This window comes from Lepisosteus platostomus, chromosome 5 (assembly GCF_059453375.1).
Source record: "Lepisosteus platostomus isolate fLepPlt1 chromosome 5, fLepPlt1.hap1, whole genome shotgun sequence".
In the NCBI taxonomy this organism is placed as follows: domain Eukaryota; kingdom Metazoa; phylum Chordata; class Actinopteri; order Semionotiformes; family Lepisosteidae; genus Lepisosteus; species Lepisosteus platostomus.
The window spans coordinates 51,145,739-51,164,884 of NC_142615.1; the positions used below are offsets into that span (position 1 = coordinate 51,145,739).

At 50.7% G+C, this 19,146-nt stretch overlaps 19 non-coding genes and 5 pseudogenes across 19 annotated transcripts; all 24 read left to right on the top strand.

Annotated features, from left to right (window-relative positions):
* Nucleotides 1–89: 89 nt before the first annotated feature.
* On the top strand, nucleotides 90–208 carry LOC148668944 (5S ribosomal RNA). Its single transcript, XR_015938521.1, has one exon. It is a non-coding gene; the product is annotated as a 5S ribosomal RNA (ribosomal RNA).
* Nucleotides 209–745: 537 nt separating this feature from the next.
* On the top strand, nucleotides 746–864 carry LOC148668945 (5S ribosomal RNA). Its single transcript, XR_015937630.1, has one exon. It is a non-coding gene; the product is annotated as a 5S ribosomal RNA (ribosomal RNA).
* A 537-nt stretch (nucleotides 865–1,401) lies between these two features.
* LOC148668946 (5S ribosomal RNA) lies at nucleotides 1,402–1,520 on the top strand. The gene has a single exon (XR_015937631.1). It is a non-coding gene; the product is annotated as a 5S ribosomal RNA (ribosomal RNA).
* Nucleotides 1,521–2,057: 537 nt separating this feature from the next.
* Nucleotides 2,058–2,176, top strand: LOC148668947 (5S ribosomal RNA; annotated as a pseudogene).
* A 536-nt stretch (nucleotides 2,177–2,712) lies between these two features.
* LOC148668948 (5S ribosomal RNA) lies at nucleotides 2,713–2,821 on the top strand (annotated as a pseudogene).
* A 535-nt stretch (nucleotides 2,822–3,356) lies between these two features.
* On the top strand, nucleotides 3,357–3,475 carry LOC148668949 (5S ribosomal RNA). The gene has a single exon (XR_015938604.1). It is a non-coding gene; the product is annotated as a 5S ribosomal RNA (ribosomal RNA).
* A 537-nt stretch (nucleotides 3,476–4,012) lies between these two features.
* Nucleotides 4,013–4,131, top strand: LOC148668950 (5S ribosomal RNA). The gene has a single exon (XR_015937632.1). It is a non-coding gene; the product is annotated as a 5S ribosomal RNA (ribosomal RNA).
* A 537-nt stretch (nucleotides 4,132–4,668) lies between these two features.
* Nucleotides 4,669–4,787, top strand: LOC148668951 (5S ribosomal RNA). Its single transcript, XR_015939119.1, has one exon. It is a non-coding gene; the product is annotated as a 5S ribosomal RNA (ribosomal RNA).
* A 537-nt stretch (nucleotides 4,788–5,324) lies between these two features.
* Nucleotides 5,325–5,443, top strand: LOC148668952 (5S ribosomal RNA). The gene has a single exon (XR_015938820.1). It is a non-coding gene; the product is annotated as a 5S ribosomal RNA (ribosomal RNA).
* A 536-nt stretch (nucleotides 5,444–5,979) lies between these two features.
* Nucleotides 5,980–6,098, top strand: LOC148668953 (5S ribosomal RNA). The gene has a single exon (XR_015937187.1). It is a non-coding gene; the product is annotated as a 5S ribosomal RNA (ribosomal RNA).
* A 536-nt stretch (nucleotides 6,099–6,634) lies between these two features.
* On the top strand, nucleotides 6,635–6,753 carry LOC148668954 (5S ribosomal RNA). Its single transcript, XR_015938271.1, has one exon. It is a non-coding gene; the product is annotated as a 5S ribosomal RNA (ribosomal RNA).
* A 537-nt stretch (nucleotides 6,754–7,290) lies between these two features.
* LOC148668955 (5S ribosomal RNA) lies at nucleotides 7,291–7,409 on the top strand (annotated as a pseudogene).
* Nucleotides 7,410–7,946: 537 nt separating this feature from the next.
* Nucleotides 7,947–8,065, top strand: LOC148668956 (5S ribosomal RNA; annotated as a pseudogene).
* Nucleotides 8,066–8,602: 537 nt separating this feature from the next.
* Nucleotides 8,603–8,721, top strand: LOC148668957 (5S ribosomal RNA; annotated as a pseudogene).
* A 537-nt stretch (nucleotides 8,722–9,258) lies between these two features.
* LOC148668958 (5S ribosomal RNA) lies at nucleotides 9,259–9,377 on the top strand. The gene has a single exon (XR_015938522.1). It is a non-coding gene; the product is annotated as a 5S ribosomal RNA (ribosomal RNA).
* A 537-nt stretch (nucleotides 9,378–9,914) lies between these two features.
* Nucleotides 9,915–10,033, top strand: LOC148668959 (5S ribosomal RNA). The gene has a single exon (XR_015937633.1). It is a non-coding gene; the product is annotated as a 5S ribosomal RNA (ribosomal RNA).
* Nucleotides 10,034–10,570: 537 nt separating this feature from the next.
* LOC148668960 (5S ribosomal RNA) lies at nucleotides 10,571–10,689 on the top strand. Its single transcript, XR_015937635.1, has one exon. It is a non-coding gene; the product is annotated as a 5S ribosomal RNA (ribosomal RNA).
* A 537-nt stretch (nucleotides 10,690–11,226) lies between these two features.
* On the top strand, nucleotides 11,227–11,345 carry LOC148668961 (5S ribosomal RNA). The gene has a single exon (XR_015937636.1). It is a non-coding gene; the product is annotated as a 5S ribosomal RNA (ribosomal RNA).
* Nucleotides 11,346–11,882: 537 nt separating this feature from the next.
* LOC148668962 (5S ribosomal RNA) lies at nucleotides 11,883–12,001 on the top strand. The gene has a single exon (XR_015937637.1). It is a non-coding gene; the product is annotated as a 5S ribosomal RNA (ribosomal RNA).
* A 537-nt stretch (nucleotides 12,002–12,538) lies between these two features.
* LOC148668963 (5S ribosomal RNA) lies at nucleotides 12,539–12,657 on the top strand. Its single transcript, XR_015939120.1, has one exon. It is a non-coding gene; the product is annotated as a 5S ribosomal RNA (ribosomal RNA).
* Nucleotides 12,658–13,194: 537 nt separating this feature from the next.
* On the top strand, nucleotides 13,195–13,313 carry LOC148668964 (5S ribosomal RNA). The gene has a single exon (XR_015938272.1). It is a non-coding gene; the product is annotated as a 5S ribosomal RNA (ribosomal RNA).
* Nucleotides 13,314–13,850: 537 nt separating this feature from the next.
* On the top strand, nucleotides 13,851–13,969 carry LOC148668965 (5S ribosomal RNA). The gene has a single exon (XR_015937638.1). It is a non-coding gene; the product is annotated as a 5S ribosomal RNA (ribosomal RNA).
* Nucleotides 13,970–14,506: 537 nt separating this feature from the next.
* Nucleotides 14,507–14,625, top strand: LOC148668966 (5S ribosomal RNA). The gene has a single exon (XR_015938273.1). It is a non-coding gene; the product is annotated as a 5S ribosomal RNA (ribosomal RNA).
* Nucleotides 14,626–15,162: 537 nt separating this feature from the next.
* On the top strand, nucleotides 15,163–15,281 carry LOC148668967 (5S ribosomal RNA). The gene has a single exon (XR_015937639.1). It is a non-coding gene; the product is annotated as a 5S ribosomal RNA (ribosomal RNA).
* Nucleotides 15,282–19,146: the final 3,865 nt, after the last annotated feature.

Consider the following 19,146-nt stretch of genomic DNA (forward strand, 5'->3'; position numbering starts at 1 on the left):
AGAAAAACGCAAGGGAAAAAAAGCAGCGTCGTAAAAGAGGTGACGGAGCTGTCCTCTCAATAAGAAGGGTGCCAGCGAGCCTTGCTCTCGCTTACGGCCACACCCCCTTGAGCATGCCTGATCTCGTCTGATCTCGGAAGCTAAACAGGGATGGGCCTGGTTAGTACTTGGATGGGAGACCGCCTGGGAATACCAGGTGCTGTAAGCTTTTAAGCGCAGGAGGCGCCCTATCCCCGCTCGCTCGCTCATTCCCCTGTTCACACGTGCAGTGCGGCTTGTCCGTCTGTTTATTTGTTAGCTTTGGCGAGACACGGGTGCTTGTGTATTAGCGTGAGCGTTTTTTATTCTGATCAGGAACAGTTTTACAAGTCCGCAAAGGATCGAGGAAAGGTTTATCGCCAGCTGAAAAGAGACACAGCGCTTCGGCTGTGGAGACTTGTTCGGCTGGCGTTCGGAGAGTCGCGTTTTTCAGAATTGTATTGAGATCGTTTTCAACAGAGCTCAGATGTCAAAGCACAGCAGCAGCTCTCCACAGCGATCCTCTATAGCGCCCTTTCTCCCGCAGCTCCGTCCTCATTGGAAGGAAGCAAGAGTGAAAGGCTGAAGTGAAATAGAGCGGGGATGAAGGCAGTGAAGAGAGAGAACGTGGGAAGAAGAGAAAAACGCAAGGGAAAAAGAGCAGCGTCGTAAAAGAGGTGACGGAGCTGTCCTCTCAATAAGAAGGGTGCCAGCGAACCTTGCTCTCGCTTACGGCCACACCCCCTTGAGCACGCCTGATCTCGTCTGATCTCGGAAGCTAAACAGGGATGGGCCTGGTTAGTACTTGGATGGGAGACCGCCTGGGAATACCAGGTGCTGTAAGCTTTTAAGCGCAGGAGGCGCACTATCCCCGCTCGCTCGCTCATTCCCCTGTTCACACGTGCAGTGCGGCTTGTCCGTCTGTTTATTTGTCAGCTTTGGCGAGACGCGGGTGCTTGTGTATTAGCGTGAGCGTTTTTTATTCTGATCAGGAACAGTTTTACAAGTCCGCAAAGGATCGAGGAAAGGTTTATCGCCAGCTGAAAAGATACACAGCGCTTCGGCTGTGGAGACTTGTTCGGCTGGCGTTCGGAGAGTCGCGTTTTTCAGAATTGTATTGAGATCGTTTTCCACAGAGCTCAGATGTCAAAGCACAGCAGCAGGTCTCCACAGCGATCCTCTATAGCGCCCTTTCTCCCGCAGCTCCGTCCTCATTGGAAGGAAGCAAAAGTGAAAGGCTGAAGTGAAATAGAGCGGGGACGAAGGCAGTGAAGAGAGAGAACGTGGGAAGAAGAGAAAAACGCAAGGGAAAAAAAGCAGCGTCGTAAAAGAGGTGACGGAGCTGTCCTCTCAATAAGAAGGGTGCCAGCGAGCCTTGCTCTCGCTTACGGCCACACCCCCTTGAGCACGCCTGATCTCGTCTGATCTCGGAAGCTAAACAGGGATGGGCCTGGTTAGTACTTGGATGGGAGACCGCCTGGGAATACCAGGTGCTGTAAGCTTTTAAGCGCAGGAGGCGCCCTATCCCCGCTCGCTCGCTCATTCCCCTGTTCACACGTGCAGTGCGGCTTGTCCGTCTGTTTATTTGTCAGCTTTGGCGAGACACGGGTGCTTGTGTATTAGCGTGAGCGTTTTTTATTCTGATCAGGAACAGTTTTACAAGTCCGCAAAGGATCGAGGAAAGGTTTATCGCCAGCTGAAAAGAGACACAGCGCTTCGGCTGTGGAGACTTGTTCGGCTGGCGTTCGGAGAGTCGCGTTTTTCAGAATTGTATTGAGATCGTTTTCCACAGAGCTCAGATGTCAAAGCACAGCAGCAGCTCTCCACAGCGATCCTCTATAGCGCCCTTTCTCCCGCAGCTCCGTCCTCATTGTAAGGAAGCAAGAGTGAAAGGCTGAAGTGAAATAGAGCGGGGACGAAGGCAGTGAAGAGAGAGAACGTGGGAAGAAGAGAAAAACGCAAGGGAAAAAAAGCAGCGTCGTAAAAGAGGTGACGGAGCTGTCCTCTCAATAAGAAGGGTGCCAGCGAGCCTTGCTCTCGCTTATGGCCACACCCCCTTGAGCACGCCTGATCTTGTCTGATCTCGGAAGCTAAACAGGGATGGGCCTGGTTAGTACTTGGATGGGAGACCGCCTGGGAATACCAGGTGCTGTAAGCTTTTAAGCGCAGGAGGCGCCCTATCCCCGCTCGCTCGCTCATTCCCCTGTTCACACGTGCAGTGCGGCTTGTCCGTCTGTTTATTTGTCAGCTTTGGCGAGACACGGGTGCTTGTGTATTAGCGTGAGCGTTTTTTATTCTGATCAGGAACAGTTTAACAAGTCCGCAAAGGATCGAGGAAAGGTTTATCGCCAGCTGAAAAGAGACACAGCGCTTCGGCTGTGGAGACTTGTTCGGCTGGCGTTCGGAGAGTCGCGTTTTTCAGAATTGTATTGAGATCGTTTTCCACAGAGCTCAGATGTCAAAGCACAGCAGCAGCTCTCCACAGCGATCCTCTATAGCGCCCTTTCTCCCGCAGCTCCGTCCTCATTGGAAGGAAGCAAGAGTGAAAGGCTGAAGTGAAATAGAGCGGGGACGAAGGCAGTGAAGAGAGAGAACGTGGAAAGAAGAGAAAAATGCAAGGGAAAAAAGCAGCGTCGTTAAAGAGGTGACGGAGCTGTCCTCTCAATAAGAAGGGTGCCAGCGAGCCTTGCTCTTGCTTACGGTCACACCCCCTTGAGCACGCCTGATCTCGGAAGCTAAACAGGGATGGGCCTGGTTAGTACTTGGATGGGAGACCGCCTGGGATTACCAGGTGCTGTAAGCTTTTAAGCGCAGGAGGCGCCCTATCCCCGCTCGCTCGCTCATTCCCTGTTCACACGTGCAGTGCGGCTTGTCCGTCTGTTTATTTCTCAGCTTTGGCGAGACACGGGTGCTTGTGTATTAGCGTGAGCGTTTTTTATTCTAATCAGGAACAGTTTTACAAGTCCGCAAAGGATCGAGGAAAGGTTTATCGCCAGCTGAAAAGAGACACAGCGCTTCGGCTGTGGAGACTTGTTCTGCTGGCGTTCGGGGAATCGCGTTTTTCAGAATTGTATTGAGATCGTTTTCCACAGAGCTCAGATGTCAAAGCACAGCAGCAGCTCTCCACAGCGATCCTATATAGCGCCCTTTCTCCCGCAGCTCCGTCCTCATTGGAAGGAAGCAAGAGTGAAAGGCTGAAGTGAAATAGAGCGGGGACGAAGGCAGTGAAGAGAGAGAACGTGGAAAGAAGAGAAAAACGCAAGGGAAAAAAGCAGCGTCGTAAAAGAGGTGACGGAGCTGTCCTCTCAATAAGAAGGGTGCCAGCGAGCCTTGCTCTTGCTTACGGCCACACCCCCTTGAGCACGCCTGATCTCGTCTGATCTCGGAAGCTAAACAGGGATGGGCTTGGTTAGTACTTGGATGGGAGACCGCCTGGGAATACCAGGTGCTGTAAGCTTTTAAGCGCAGGAGGCGCCCTATCCCCGCTCGCTCGCTCATTCCCCTGTTCACACGTGCAGTGCGGCTTGTCCGTCTGTTTATTTGTCAGCTTTGGCGAGACACGGGTGCTTGTGTATTAGCGTGAGCGTTTTTTATTCTGATCAGGAACAGTTTTACAAGTCCGCAAAGGATCGAGGAAAGGTTTATCGCCAGCTGAAAAGAGACACAGCGCTTCGGCTGTGGAGACTTGTTCGGCTGGCGTTCGGAGAGTCGCGTTTTTCAGAATTGTATTGAGATCGATTTCCACAGAGCTCAGATGTCAAAGCACAGCAGCAGCTCTCCACAGCGATCCTCTATAGCGCCCTTTCTCCCGCAGCTCCGTCCTCATTGGAAGGAAGCAAGAGTGAAAGGCTGAAGTGAAATAGAGCGGGGACGAAGGCAGTGAAGAGAGAGAACGTGGGAAGAAGAGAAAAACGCAAGGGAAAAAAAGCAGCGTCGTAAAAGAGGTGACGGAGCTGTCCTCTCAATAAGAAGGGTGCCAGCGAACCTTGCTCTCGCTTACGGCCACACCCCCTTGAGCACGCCTGATCTCGTCTGATCTCGGAAGCTAAACAGGGATGGGCCTGGTTAGTACTTGGATGGGAGACCGCCTGGGAATACCAGGTGCTGTAAGCTTTTAAGCGCAGGGGGCGCACTATCCCCGCTCGCTCGCTCATTCCCCTGTTCACACGTGCAGTGCGGCTTGTCCGTCTGTTTATTTGTCAGCTTTGGCGAGACGCGGGTGCTTGTGTATTAGCGTGAGCGTTTTTTATTCTGATCAGGAACAGTTTTACAAGTCCGCAAAGGATCGAGGAAAGGTTTATCGCCAGCTGAAAAGATACACAGCGCTTCGGCTGTGGAGACTTGTTCGGCTGGCGTTCGGAGAGTCGCGTTTTTCAGAATTGTATTGAGATCGTTTTCCACAGAGCTCAGATGTCAAAGCACAGCAGCAGGTCTCCACAGCGATCCTCTATAGCGCCCTTTCTCCCGCAGCTCCGTCCTCATTGGAAGGATGCAAAAGTGAAAGGCTGAAGTGAAATAGAGCGGGGACGAAGGCAGTGAAGAGAGAGAACGTGGGAAGAAGAGAAAAACGCAAGGGAAAAAAAGCAGCGTCATAAAAGAGGTGACGGAGCTGTCCTCTCAATAAGAAGGGTGCCAGCGAGCCTTGCTCTCGCTTACGGCCACACCCCCTTGAGCACGCCTGATCTCATCTGATCTCGGAAGCTAAACAGGGATGGGCCTGGTTAGTACTTGGATGGGAGACCGCCTGGGAATACCAGGTGCTGTAAGCTTTTAAGCGCAGGAGGCGCCCTATCCCCGCTCGCTCGCTCATTCCCCTGTTCACACGTGCAGTGCGGCTTGTCCGTCTGTTTATTTGTCAGCTTTGGCGAGACACGGGTGCTTGTGTATTAGCGTGAGCGTTTTTTATTCTGATCATGAACAGTTTAACAAGTCCGCAAAGGATCGAGGAAAGGTTTATCGCCAGCTGAAAAGAGACACAGCGCTTCGGCTGTGGAGACTTGTTCGGCTGGCGTTCGGAGAGTCGCGTTTTTCAGAATTGTATTGAGATCGTTTTCCACAGAGCTCAGATGTCAAAGCACAGCAGCAGCTCTCCACAGCGATCCTCTATAGCGCCCTTTCTCCCGCAGCTCCGTCCTCATTGGAAGGAAGCAAGAGTGAAAGGCTGAAGTGAAATACAGCGGGGACGAAGGCAGTGAAGAGAGAGAACGTGGGAAGAAGAGAAAAACGCAAGGGAAAAAAAGCAGCGTCGTAAAAGAGGTGACGGAGCTGTCCTCTTAATAAGAAGGGTGCCAGCGAGCCTTGCTTTTGCTTATGGCCACACCCCCTTGAGCACACCTGATCTCATCTGATCTCGGAAGCTAAACAGGGATGGGCCTGGTTAGTACTTGGATGGGAGACCGCCTGGGAATACCAGGTGCTGTAAGCTTTTAAGCGCAGGAGGCGCCCTATCCCCGCTCGCTCGCTCATTCCCCTGTTCACACGTGCAGTGCGGCTTGTCCGTCTGTTTATTTGTCAGCTTTGGCGAGACACGGGTGCTTGTGTATTAGCGTGAGCGTTTTTTATTCTGATCAGGAACAGTTTAACAAGTCCGCAAAGGATCGAGGAAAGGTTTATCGCCAGCTGAAAAGAGACACAGCGCTTCGGCTGTGGAGACTTGTTCGGCTGGCGTTCGGAGAGTCGCGTTTTTCAGAATTGTATTGAGATCGTTTTCCACAGAGCTCAGATGTCAAAGCACAGCAGCAGCTCTCCACAGCGATCCTCTATAGCGCCCTTTCTCCCGCAGCTCCGTCCTCATTGGAAGGAAGCAAGAGTGAAAGGCTGAAGTGAAATAGAGCGGGACGAAGGCAGTGAAGAGAGAGAACGTGGAAAGAAGAGAAAAACGCAAGGGAAAAAAAGCAGCGTCGTAAAAGAGGTGACGGAGCTGTCCTCTTAATAAGAAGGGTGCCAGCGAGCCTTGCTTTTGCTTATGGCCACACCCCCTTGAGCACACCTGATCTCGTCTGATCTCGGAAGCTAAACAGGGATGGGCCTGGTTAGTACTTGGATGGGAGACCGCCTGGGAATACCAGGTGCTGTAAGCTTTTAAGCGCAGGAGGCGCCCTATCCCCGCTCGCTCGCTCATTCCCCTGTTCACACGTGCAGTGCGGCTTGTCCGTCTGTTTATTTGTCAGCTTTGGCGAGACACGGGTGCTTGTGTATTAGCGTGAGCGTTTTTTATTCTGATCAGGAACAGTTTAACAAGTCCGCAAAGGATCGAGGAAAGGTTTATCGCCAGCTGAAAAGAGACACAGCGCTTCGGCTGTGGAGACTTGTTCGGCTGGCGTTCGGAGAGTCGCGTTTTTCAGAATTGTATTGAGATCGTTTTCCACAGAGCTCAGATGTCAAAGCACAGCAGCAGCTCTCCACAGCGATCCTCTATAGCGCCCTTTCTCCCGCAGCTCCGTCCTCATTGGAAGGAAGCAAGAGTGAAAGGCTGAAGTGAAATAGAGCGGGGACGAAGGCAGTGAAGAGAGAGAACGTGGAAAGAAGAGAAAAATGCAAGGGAAAAAAGCAGCGTCGTTAAAGAGGTGACGGAGCTGTCCTCTCAATAAGAAGGGTGCCAGCGAGCCTTGCACTTGCTTATGGCCACACCCCCTTGAGCACGCCTGATCTCGTCTGATCTCGGAAGCTAAACAGGGATGGGCCTGGTTAGTACTTGGATGGGAGACCGCCTGGGAATACCAGGTGCTGTAAGCTTTTAAGCGCAGGAGGCGCCCTATCCCCGCTCGCTCGCTCATTCCCCTGTTCACACGTGCAGTGCGGCTTGTCCGTCTGTTTATTTGTCAGCTTTGGCGAGACACGGGTGCTTGTGTATTAGCGTGAGCGTTTTTTATTCTGATCAGGAACAGTTTTACAAGTCCGCAAAGGATCGAGGAAAGGTTTATCGCCAGCTGAAAAGAGACACAGCGCTTCGGCTGTGGAGACTTGTTCGGCTGGCGTTCGGAGAGTCGCGTTTTTCAGAATTGTATTGAGATCGTTTTCCACAGAGCTCAGATGTCAAAGCACAGCAGCAGCTCTCCACAGCGATCCTCTATAGCGCCCTTTCTCCCGCAGCTCCGTCCTCATTGGAAGGAAGCAAGAGTGAAAGGCTGAAGTGAAATAGAGCGGGGACGAAGGCAGTGAAGAGAGAGAACGTGGGAAGAAGAGAAAAACGCAAGGGAAAAAAAGCAGCGTTGTAAAAGAGGTGACGGAGCTGTCCTCTCAATAAGAAGGGTGCCAGCGAGCCTTGCTCTTGCTTGCGGCCACACCCCCTTGAGCACACCTGATCTCGTCTGATCTCGGAAACTAAACAGGGATGGGCCTGGTTAGTACTTGGATGGGAGACCGCCTGGGAATACCAGGTGCTGTAAGTTTTTAAGCGCCGGAGGCGCCCTATCCCCGCTCGCTCGCTCATTCCCCTGTTCACACGTGCAGTGCGGCTTGTCCGTCTGTTTATTTGTCAGCTTTGGCGAGACACGGGTGCTTGTGTATTAGCGTGAGCGTTTTTTATTCTGATCAGGAACAGTTTAACAAGTCCGCAAAGAATCGAGGAAAGGTTTATCGCCAGCTGAAAAGAGACACAGCGCTTCGGCTGTGGAGACTTGTTCGGCTGGCGTTCGGAGAGTCGCGTTTTTCAGAATTGTATTGAGATCGTTTTCCACAGAGCTCAGATGTCAAAGCACAGCAGCAGCTCTCCACAGCGATCCTCTATAGCGCCCTTTCTCCCGCAGCTCCGTCCTCATTGGAAGGAAGCAAGAGTGAAAGGCTGAAGTGAAATAGAGCGGGGACGAAGGCAGTGAAGAGAGAGAACGTGGGAAGAAGAGAAAAACGCAAGGGAAAAAAAGCAGCGTCGTAAAAGAGGTGACGGAGATGTCCTCTCAATAAGAAGGGTGCCAGCGAGCCTTGCTCTCGCTTATGGCCACACCCCCTTGAGCACGCCTGATCTTGTCTGATTTCGGAAGCTAAACAGGGATGGGCCTGGTTAGTACTTGGATGGGAGACCGCCTGAGAATACCAGGTGCTGTAAGCTTTTAAGCGCAGGAGGCGCCCTATCCCCGCTCGCTCGCTCATTCCCCTGTTCACACGTGCAGTGCGGCTTGTCCGTCTGTTTATTTGTCAGCTTTGGCGAGACACGGGTGCTTGTGTATTAGCGTGAGCGTTTTTTATTCTGATCAGGAACAGTTTAACAAGTCCGCAAAGGATCGAGGAAAGGTTTATCGCCAGCTGAAAAGAGACACAGCGCTTCGGCTGTGGAGACTTGTTCGGCTGGCGTTCGGAGAGTCGCGTTTTTCAGAATTGTATTAAGATCGTTTTCCACAGAGCTCAGATATCAAAGCACAGCAGCAGCTCTCCACAGCGATCCTCTATAGCGCCCTTTCTCCCGCAGCTCCGTCCTCATTGGAAGGAAGCAAGAGTGAAAGGCTGAAGTGAAATAGAGCGGGGACGAAGGCAGTGAAGAGAGAGAACGTGGGAAGAAGAGAAAAACGCAAGGGAAAAAAAGCAGCGTCGTAAAAGAGGTGACGGAGATGTCCTCTCAATAAGAAGGGTGCCAGCGAACCTTGCTCTCGCTTACGGCCACACCCCCTTGAGCACGCCTGATCTTGTCTGATCTCGGAAGCTAAACAGGGATGGGCCTGGTTAGTACTTGGATGGGAGACCGCCTGGGAATACCAGGTGCTGTAAGCTTTTAAGCGCAGGAGGCGCCCTATCCCTGCTCGCTCGCTCATTCCCCTGTTCACACGTGCAGTGCGGCTTGTCCGTCTGTTTATTTGTCAGCTTTGGCGAGACACGGGTGCTTGTGTATTAGCGTGAGCGTTTTTTATTCTGATCAGGAACAGTTTAACAAGTCCGCAAAGGATCGAGGAAAGGTTTATCGCCAGCTGAAAAGAGACACAGCGCTTCGGCTGTGGAGACTTGTTCGGCTGGCGTTCGGGGAATCGCGTTTTTCAGAATTGTATTGAGATCGTTTTCCACAGAGCTCAGATGTCAAAGCACAGCAGCAGCTCTCCACAGCGATCCTCTATAGCGCCCTTTCTCCCGCAGCTCCGTCCTCATTGGAAGGAAGCAAGAGTGAAAGGCTGAAGTGAAATAGAGCGGGGACGAAGGCAGTGAAGAGAGAGAACGTGGGAAGAAGAGAAAAACGCAAGGGAAAAAAAGCAGCGTCGTAAAAGAGGTGACGGAGCTGTCCTCTCAATAAGAAGGGTGCCAGCGAGCATTGCTCTCGCTTACGGCCACACCCCCTTGAGCATGCCTGATCTCGTCTGATCTCGGAAGCTAAACAGGGATGGGCCTGGTTAGTACTTGGATGGGAGACCGCCTGGGAATACCAGGTGCTGTAAGCTTTTAAGCGCAGGAGGCGCCCTATCCCCGCTCGCTCGCTCATTCCCCTGTTCACACGTGCAGTGCGGCTTGTCCGTCTGTTTATTTGTCAGCTTTGGCGAGACACGGGTGCTTGTGTATTAGCGTGAGCGTTTTTTATTCTGATCAGGAACAGTTTTACAAGTCCGCAAAGGATCGAGGAAAGGTTTATCGCCAGCTGAAAAGAGACACAGCGCTTCGGCTGTGGAGACTTGTTCGGCTGGCGTTCGGAGAGTCGCGTTTTTCAGAATTGTATTGAGATCGTTTTCCACAGAGCTCAGATGTCAAAGCACAGCAGCAGCTCTCCACAGCGATCCTCTATAGCGCCCTTTCTCCCGCAGCTCCGTCCTCATTGGAAGGAAGCAAGAGTGAAAGGCTGAAGTGAAATAGAGCGGGGACGAAGGCAGTGAAGAGAGAGAACGTGGGAAGAAGAGAAAAACGCAAGGGAAAAAAAGCAGCGTCGTAAAAGAGGTGACGGAGATGTCCTCTCAATAAGAAGGGTGCCAGCGAGCCTTGCTCTCGCTTACGGCCACACCCCCTTGAGCACGCCTGATCTCGTCTGATCTCGGAAGCTAAACAGGGATGGGCCTGGTTAGTACTTGGATGGGAGACCGCCTGGGAATACCAGGTGCTGTAAGCTTTTAAGCGCAGGAGGCGCCCTATCCCCGCTCGCTCGCTCATTCCCCTGTTCACACGTGCAGTGCGGCTTGTCCGTCTGTTTATTTGTCAGCTTTGGCGAGACACGGGTGCTTGTGTATTAGCGTGAGCGTTTTTTATTCTGATCAGGAACAGTTTAACAAGTCCGCAAAGGATCGAGGAAAGGTTTATCGCCAGCTGAAAAGAGACACAGCGCTTCGGCTGTGGAGACTTGTTCGGCTGGCGTTCGGGGAATCGCGTTTTTCAGAATTGTATTGAGATCGTTTTCCACAGAGCTCAGATGTCAAAGCACAGCAGCAGCTCTCCACAGCGATCCTCTATAGCGCCCTTTCTCCCGCAGCTCCGTCCTCATTGGAAGGAAGCAAGAGTGAAAGGCTGAAGTGAAATAGAGCGGGGACGAAGGCAGTGAAGAGAGAGAACGTGGGAAGAAGAGAAAAACGCAAGGGAAAAAAAGCAGCGTCGTAAAAGAGGTGACGGAGCTGTCCTCTCAATAAGAAGGGTGCCAGCGAGCATTGCTCTCGCTTACGGCCACACCCCCTTGAGCACGCCTGATCTCGTCTGATCTCGGAAGCTAAACAGGGATGGGCCTGGTTAGTACTTGGATGGGAGACCGCCTGGGAATACCAGGTGCTGTAAGCTTTTAAGCGCAGGAGGCGCCCTATCCCCGCTCGCTCGCTCATTCCCCTGTTCACACGTGCAGTGCGGCTTGTCCGTCTGTTTATTTCTCAGCTTTGGCGAGACACGGGTGCTTGTGTATTAGCGTGAGCGTTTTTTATTCTGATCAGGAACAGTTTTACAAGTCCGCAAAGGATCGAGGAAAGGTTTATCGCCAGCTGAAAAGAGACACAGCGCTTCGGCTGTGGAGACTTGTTCGGCTGGCGTTCGGAGAGTCGCGTTTTTCAGAATTGTATTGAGATCGTTTTCCACAGAGCTCAGATGTCAAAGCACAGCAGCAGCTCTCCACAGCGATCCTCTATAGCGCCCTTTCTCCCGCAGCTCCGTCCTCATTGGAAGGAAGCAAGAGTGAAAGGCTGAAGTGAAATAGAGCGGGGACGAAGGCAGTGAAGAGAGAGAACGTGGGAAGAAGAGAAAAACGCAAGGGAAAAAAAGCAGCGTCGTAAAAGAGGTGACGGAGCTGTCCTCTCAATAAGAAGGGTGCCAGCGAACATTGCTCTCGCTTACGGCCACACCCCCTTGAGCACGCCTGATCTCGTCTGATCTCGGAAGCTAAACAGGGATGGGCCTGGTTAGTACTTGGATGGGAGACCGCCTGGGAATACCAGGTGCTGTAAGCTTTTAAGCGCAGGAGGCGCCCTATCCCCGCTCGCTCGCTCATTCCCCTGTTCACACGTGCAGTGCGGCTTGTCCGTCTGTTTATTTGTCAGCTTTGGCGAGACACGGGTGCTTGTGTATTAGCGTGAGCGTTTTTTATTCTGATCAGGAACAGTTTTACAAGTCCGCAAAGGATCGAGGAAAGGTTTATCGCCAGCTGAAAAGAGACACAGCGCTTCGGCTGTGGAGACTTGTTCGGCTGGCGTTCGGAGAGTCGCGTTTTTCAGAATTGTATTGAGATCGTTTTCAACAGAGCTCAGATGTCAAAGCACAGCAGCAGCTCTCCACAGCGATCCTCTATAGCGCCCTTTCTCCCGCAGCTCCGTCCTCATTGGAAGGAAGCAAGAGTGAAAGGCTGAAGTGAAATAGAGCGGGGACGAAGGCAGTGAAGAGAGAGAACGTGGGAAGAAGAGAAAAACGCAAGGGAAAAAGAGCAGCGTCGTAAAAGAGGTGACGGAGCTGTCCTCTCAATAAGAAGGGTGCCAGCGAGCCTTGCTCTCGCTTACGGCCACACCCCCTTGAGCACGCCTGATCTCGTCTGATCTCGGAAGCTAAACAGGGATGGGCCTGGTTAGTACTTGGATGGGAGACCGCCTGGGAATACCAGGTGCTGTAAGCTTTTAAGCGCAGGAGGCGCACTATCCCCGCTCGCTCGCTCATTCCCCTGTTCACACGTGCAGTGCGGCTTGTCCGTCTGTTTATTTGTCAGCTTTGGCGAGACGCGGGTGCTTGTGTATTAGCGTGAGCGTTTTTTATTCTGATCAGGAACAGTTTTACAAGTCCGCAAAGGATCGAGGAAAGGTTTATCGCCAGCTGAAAAGATACACAGCGCTTCGGCTGTGGAGACTTGTTCGGCTGGCGTTCGGAGAGTCGCGTTTTTCAGAATTGTATTGAGATCGTTTTCCACAGAGCTCAGATGTCAAAGCACAGCAGCAGGTCTCCACAGCGATCCTCTATAGCGCCCTTTCTCCCGCAGCTCCGTCCTCATTGGAAGGAAGCAAAAGTGAAAGGCTGAAGTGAAATAGAGCGGGGACGAAGGCAGTGAAGAGAGAGAACGTGGGAAGAAGAGAAAAACGCAAGGGAAAAAAAGCAGCGTCGTAAAAGAGGTGACGGAGCTGTCCTCTCAATAAGAAGGGTGCCAGCGAGCCTTGCTCTCGCTTACGGCCACACCCCCTTGAGCACGCCTGATCTCATCTGATCTCGGAAGCTAAACAGGGATGGGCCTGGTTAGTACTTGGATGGGAGACCGCCTGGGAATACCAGGTGCTGTAAGCTTTTAAGCGCAGGAGGCGCCCTATCCCCGCTCGCTCGCTCATTCCCCTGTTCACACGTGCAGTGCGGCTTGTCCGTCTGTTTATTTGTCAGCTTTGGCGAGACACGGGTGCTTGTGTATTAGCGTGAGCGTTTTTTATTCTGATCATGAACAGTTTAACAAGTCCGCAAAGGATCGAGGAAAGGTTTATCGCCAGCTGAAAAGAGACACAGCGCTTCGGCTGTGGAGACTTGTTCGGCTGGCGTTCGGAGAGTCGCGTTTTTCAGAATTGTATTGAGATCGTTTTCCACAGAGCTCAGATGTCAAAGCACAGCAGCAGCTCTCCACAGCGATCCTCTATAGCGCCCTTTCTCCCGCAGCTCCGTCCTCATTGGAAGGAAGCAAGAGTGAAAGGCTGAAGTGAAATACAGCGGGGACGAAGGCAGTGAAGAGAGAGAACGTGGGAAGAAGAGAAAAACGCAAGGGAAAAAAAGCAGCGTCGTAAAAGAGGTGACGGAGCTGTCCTCTCAATAAGAAGGGTGCCAGCGAGCCTTGCTCTTGCTTATGGCCACACCCCCTTGAGCACGCCTGATCTCGTCTGATCTCGGAAGCTAAACAGGGATGGGCCTGGTTAGTACTTGGATGGGAGACCGCCTGGGAATACCAGGTGCTGTAAGCTTTTAAGCGCAGGAGGCGCCCTATCCCCGCTCGCTCGCTCATTCCCCTGTTCACACGTGCAGTGCGGCTTGTCCGTCTGTTTATTTGTCAGCTTTGGCGAGACACGGGTGCTTGTGTATTAGCGTGAGCGTTTTTTATTCTGATCAGGAACAGTTTTACAAGTCCGCAAAGGATCGAGGAAAGGTTTATCGCCAGCTGAAAAGAGACACAGCGCTTCGGCTGTGGAGACTTGTTCGGCTGGCGTTCGGAGAGTCGCGTTTTTCAGAATTGTATTGAGATCGATTTCCACAGAGCTCAGATGTCAAAGCACAGCAGCAGCTCTCCACAGCGATCCTCTATAGCGCCCTTTCTCCCGCAGCTCCGTCCTCATTGGAAGGAAGCAAGAGTGAAAGGCTGAAGTGAAATAGAGCGGGGACGAAGGCAGTGAAGAGAGAGAACGTGGGAAGAAGAGAAAAACGCAAGGGAAAAAAAGCAGCGTCGTAAAAGAGGTGACGGAGCTGTCCTCTCAATAAGAAGGGTGCCAGCGAGCATTGCTCTCGCTTACGGCCACACCCCCTTGAGCACGCCTGATCTCGTCTGATCTCGGAAGCTAAACAGGGATGGGCCTGGTTAGTACTTGGATGGGAGACCGCCTGGGAATACCAGGTGCTGTAAGCTTTTAAGCGCAGGAGGCGCCCTATCCCCGCTCGCTCGCTCATTCCCCTGTTCACACGTGCAGTGCGGCTTGTCCGTCTGTTTATTTGTCAGCTTTGGCGAGACACGGGTGCTTGTGTATTAGCGTGAGCGTTTTTTATTCTGATCAGGAACAGTTTTACAAGTCCGCAAAGGATCGAGGAAAGGTTTATCGCCAGCTGAAAAGAGACACAGCGCTTCGGCTGTGGAGACTTGTTCGGCTGGCGTTTGGAGAGTCGCGTTTTTCAGAATTGTATTGAGATCGTTTTCCACAGAGCTCAGATGTCAAAGCACAGCAGCAGCTCTCCACAGCGATCCTCTATAGCGCCCTTTCTCCCGCAGCTCCGTCCTCATTGGAAGGAAGCAAGAGTGAAAGGCTGAAGTGAAATAGAGCGGGGACGAAGGCAGTGAAGAGAGAGAACGTGGGAAGAAGAGAAAAACGCAAGGGAAAAAAAGCAGCGTCGTAAAAGAGGTGACAGAGCTGTCCTCTCAATAAGAAGGGTGCCAGCGAGCCTTGCTCTCGCTTATGGCCACACCCCCTTGAGCACGCCTGATCTCGTCTGATCTCGGAAGCTAAACAGGGATGGGCCTGGTTAGTACTTGGATGGGAGACCGCCTGGGAATACCAGGTGCTGTAAGCTTTTAAGCGCAGGAGGCGCCCTATCCCCGCTCGCTCGCTCATTCCCCTGTTCACACGTGCAGTGCGGCTTGTCCGTCTGTTTATTTGTCAGCTTTGGCGAGACACGGGTGCTTGTGTATTAGCGTGAGCGTTTTTTATTCTGATCAGGAACAGTTTTACAAGTCCGCAAAGGATCGAGGAAAGGTTTATCGCCAGCTGAAAAGAGACACAGCGCTTCGGCTGTGGAGACTTGTTCGGCTGGCGTTCGGAGAGTCGCGTTTTTCAGAATTGTATTGAGATCGTTTTCAACAGAGCTCAGATGTCAAAGCACAGCAGCAGCTCTCCACAGCGATCCTCTATAGCGCCCTTTCTCCCGCAGCTCCGTCCTCATTGGAAGGAAGCAAGAGTGAAAGGCTGAAGTGAAATAGAGCGGGGACGAAGGCAGTGAAGAGAGAGAACGTGGGAAGAAGAGAAAAACGCAAGGGAAAAAGAGCAGCGTCGTAAAAGAGGTGACGGAGCTGTCCTCTCAATAAGAAGGGTGCCAGCGAACCTTGCTCTCGCTTACGGCCACACCCCCTTGAGCACGCCTGATCTCGTCTGATCTCGGAAGCTAAACAGGGATGGGCCTGGTTAGTACTTGGATGGGAGACCGCCTGGGAATACCAGGTGCTGTAAGCTTTTAAGCGCAGGAGGCGCACTATCCCCGCTCGCTCGCTCATTCCCCTGTTCACACGTGCAGTGCGGCTTGTCCGTCTGTTTATTTGTCAGCTTTGGCGAGACGCGGGTGCTTGTGTATTAGCGTGAGCGTTTTTTATTCTGATCAGGAACAGTTTTACAAGTCCGCAAAGGGTCGAGGAAAGGTTTATCGCCAGCTGAAAAGATACACAGCGCTTCGGCTGTGGAGACTTGTTCGGCTGACCGGGGTAAAGTTAGCTTGAAGTTCGAAAACGATTTTGGCACGCCTGTAGCGCTTTCACGAAACCTCTTAGAGTTGCGAGAATGCTTGTTTTGTGTATAAAATACATTGTGGATGATTTCTCAGCCTTTACTTTTTCGTTTTTATGACATTTTTTTGACAAAGCACGAATATTCTTTTGTCCATATCTCCGCAATGGAAGCACAGAACGCCGTCAAACCAAATGCATTTTAAAGACCACGACTTGTGGATATCCACACTCTTTACATCAAACTATCAGTGAGCTAATTATCTTTTTTTAAACCTCCGGTTTTTCATCGATGCGTAATTACGCACGAACTGGAACCCGGGGGACCGCTGTGTGCACACGTTCACAACGCGAGAAATACTGTTCAATACGGCTTCGTGCGAAAAACCCGTATATGACCATAGGAAGCAGAACAGCGCAGTCTCCCATTACCCAGACTGTAAGCACGGGAATAAAGCTTTGTTTGATTTCTGATTCCTTTACGCCCTGTTTTCATTCAGGTAAGGGTCAACTATATTGAAAATACTACTGACAGCAGGAAGATTAAAATATTCTTTACTCAGCAGCTTATTAAAAACAGCTCCCATGATGTTCAAACCGATTTTTTACACAGAACACTGACACAGCTTTGCATTCTGAATCTCTTTTTCTCATGCTTTTATTTAATATGGCACAATGCACTGGGATAGGGGTATTCTGTTCACAAACCAATAGCATTTAAACCACAGCACCCACAATGCTGCAAGTGTTTTGCACACTAAGCAGGTCCTCTGACTTTTCCCAGCTTTGTTTTGGGTTGTGGAACCTTTCTTTATATTTTTTTATGATTTTTTGAAGATAACACTACAGGTAATACACTGGGATAGGTGGGTTGTCTTCATGGCTCAATAGCATTTCAAATACAGCACCCACACTGCTGAAACCAAGTGTTTTACACACCAGACAGCCCCCCTAACTTTATATAACCTTGCTGTGGCTGTGGCCCCTTTCTTTATTTTTTTATGATTTTCTGAAGATAACACTACATGTAATACACTGGGACAGGTGGGTCGTCTTCATGGCTCAATAGCATTTCAAATACAGCACCCACACTGCTGAAACCAAGTGTTTTACACACCAGACAGGCCCCCAAACCTCATACAACCTTACTGTGGCTGTGGCCCCTTTCTTTATTTTGTAATGAGTTTCTGAAGATAACACTACAGGTAATACACTGGGACGGGTGGGTCGTCTTCATGGCTCAATAGCATTTCAAATACAGCACCCACACTGCTGAAACCAAGTGTTTTACACACCAGACAGGCCCCCTAACTTTATATAACCTTGCTGTGGCTGTGGCCCCTTTCTTTAATTTTTTTATGATTTTTTGAAGATAACACTACAGGTAATACACTGGGATAGGTGGGTCGTCTTCATGGTTCAATAGCATTTCAAATACAGCACCCACACTGCTGAAACCAAGTGTTTTACACACCAGACAGCCCCCAGAACCTTATACAACCTTTCTGTGGTTGTGGCCCCTTTCTTTATTTTTTTAATAAGAATTTTAGTTTTTCAATATGGCACCATTAGACAGGCGGTACATGGGGATTGGGGGGTGCTATTCATGAGTCAATAGCTCTTCAAGCACAACAGCCACAGTGCTGCAACCAGGTGTTTTACACCAGACATTTCCCCTAACCTTATACAACCTCGCTTTGAGTTGTGGAACATTTATTTTTTTTTAATTGTTTTTTTGACTATAATCAAGTGTTGTGCTCACTAGGCAGGCCTCCTGACCTTACACAGACATGATTTGTTGTGTGCAACTTTAATTATCTTTTTAGGATTTTTTGAACATGGCAACTTCCACCGAGACGGGTGGGGGGTGTGGGGGTGCTCTTCAATAGCTTTTTCATCTATACACACAAACGGATGTAACCAAGACACTCAGAACCTGTCACGCAGGGGCTGACTGCTGAGGATAGGGATCCAATGCGGTGCCCTTGGTAGGGTTGGCGCGAGACGCAGGCGTAGTCGGAGTAAACAGGCAGGGGCCCGAGTCCGGGAAGGCGTAGTACAGGCGTAGGCACAGAATCGACAGGCGAAGGCGTAGTCGAGGGACTGGCAGGGGTCAGGGTCCGGGAAGGCGTAGAAGTTGCGTCGGTAGGCAGAGGCGTAAATGAAGAGACAGGCTGGGGTCAGGATCCGAGAAAGCGTAAAACAGGCGAAGGTACAAAATCGAGTGGCTAAAGCAGTTGTCGGAAAAGCGGGGTCGAGGTCCAGGGGAGAAGTCATAGTAAGGCAAAGGCGTAGTTAGTAGGTAAGCTCCAGGAGAGAATCTCAATCGTGAGCAATGACCGGGGGACAGATGAGGGTTTAAGTAGAGGACTGATTGACATGTGCACGTTTGGTATGGGGAGAGCTCGAGGGAATGCGGGAGCGCTTGCCTGCGTGAGGGAGATTCATGACAGAACCAACAGAATCAACCTGAACTCATAGAAAAACAAGAATGCCCCCGAGACACCTAAATCCCCCTCCTGGACCACTCTGGTATCAACACCCCCAAACCCATCCATACCAGCTTACAAGATTCAGAATCGGTGCAACCCTCCAACCTGGACCAAGAGCAGGATGGGACAAGAACCTGCACCACACTACGTACACAATACGGTTTGTATTTTTGGCTGAAGATGAAAATGTCTAACATAGATTGTTTTGGTTCTAGCAAACAATAAAAATAGTTGTTAAAATCCAAACACACATAATGAGATCACTCTCTGTCAGTATGTGTAACATTCTGGGTCTGGGCTCCTCTGTATTTGGGCTAAAGAGAGTTCAACAACATTTATTAAATGCACTGACATCATAATCTGACAAGATCCATTGTTTAGGGGAGACTTGACCACCCACTGTCCCCCTGGTATCGTGAAGCTCATTGTCCTTTAGCTTTCCAAAACCAGAATCACTTGGGACTCCGGGGGGATCGGTGTATGCAAACTATGAATTCCTTATGCAAGAAATTGTATATGGTCAATATAGCGATCATATCTTATCAGCAGATGGTAATCTCCAAGGAACAAGTAATAGGTTTATTCCACGCTGAAAAATGATCAAATGATTGATGAACCCAAGTGATTTGAAAGAAATGTTAAACAACTCAAAGCGAGGTTGTATAAGGTTAGGGGAGCTGTCTGGTGTGTAAAACACCTGGTTGCAGCACTGTGGCTGTTGTGCTTGAAGAGCTATTGACTCGTGAAGAGCACGATGTACTATCCCCATGTACCGCCTGTCTAATGGTGCCATATTGAAAAACTCATAAAAAAATAAAGAAAGGGGCCACAGCCACAGCAAGGTTGTACGAGGTTCGGGGGCCTGTCTGGTGTGTAAAACACTTGGTTTCAGCAGTGTGGGTGCTGTATTTGAAATGCTATTGAGCCATGAAGACGACCCACCTGTCCCAGTGTATTACCTGTAGTGTTATCTTCAGAAACTCATTACAAAATAAAGAAAGGGGCCACAGCCACAGTAAGGTTGTATGAGGTTTGGGGGCCTGTCTGGTGTGTAAAACACTTGGTTTCAGCAGTGTGGGTGCTGTATTTGAAATGCTATTGAGCCAT